The sequence below is a fragment of the Dromiciops gliroides genome, chromosome 1 (genome assembly GCF_019393635.1).
Source record: "Dromiciops gliroides isolate mDroGli1 chromosome 1, mDroGli1.pri, whole genome shotgun sequence".
NCBI lineage: Eukaryota > Metazoa > Chordata > Mammalia > Microbiotheria > Microbiotheriidae > Dromiciops > Dromiciops gliroides.
Genome location: NC_057861.1, coordinates 76,172,875 through 76,173,934, shown reverse-complemented (window position 1 = coordinate 76,173,934; position 1,060 = coordinate 76,172,875).

Here is a 1,060-nt window from a genome sequence, read left to right as displayed (position 1 = left end):
TATGAGCCAGATATTGTGCTATGTTCTGGGGATACAAATAAGAGAAAGAAAGATTCCTGCCCTCAGAGATCTTACAATCTAATGGAGGAAGACCATATATAAAAGGAAGTTGAGAAGGGTAGGGGGTGGGGGCCACCAGGGGGACCCAGCATGATGTTAAAAGCAAGAACAGCTGATGAAAAAGGAGGAGTTGGCTGGAAAGTTCTCAGCCCTCTAGAAAGGAAGACTTGGGGAGGATTTTGTTGCTCCCCGACTCCAGCCCTCCCATCAGAGGGGAGAGGCAGATGAAAGGGCTGAGAAGGTGTACAGTCGGGATCCCTTAGGGATAGGAAGACTGCATCATCTGACACATGCTAACTGTGGGACCCTGGGAAAATTACTTATCAGTGCCTCAGGCAACTCACTAAGACCACAAATTTCAGATGTTGGGAATTTCCTATATTGATGAACTTCCAAGTCTGGACTATAGAAAAAAAAAGTGTGTAGGAGAGTGGTATCAGGTAGCTACTGTGGGATTTAACTAATGAATGGGCTGGGATGAGACTCTGGAGGGGTACATTTGATTCCAAATAAAATCCAATATTATTAAGCACCTACTATGTGCAGGGCAAGGTGCTGAACATACAAAAGGAATAGTCCCTTCCCACAAGAAGCTTGTGTTCTACTGGTAGGGGATACATGTACACAAATAAGGATATAGAAAGTTTATGCAAAATAATTGTCTAGAGAAGAGGGTAGAGAACTATCTTGAGAGTAAGACATAAGATTAAACTCCTGCTTCAGACATACTAGCTGTGTGACTTAAATTCTTAGTGCCCCAGATAACTGTTATCTTTTGATTACTTGTCGGTCTACAGCAATGAAAGAGAATATTCAGAAAGGGAGTTCTGGGGGCAGCTAGGTGGTGCAGTGGATAAAGCACCAGCCCTGGATTCAGGAGGACCTGAGTTCAAATGTGGCCTCAGACACTTGACACTTACTAGCTGTGTCACCCTGAGCAAGTCACTTAACCCTCATTGTCCCACAAAAACAAAGAAAAGAAAGGAAGAAAGAAAGAGAG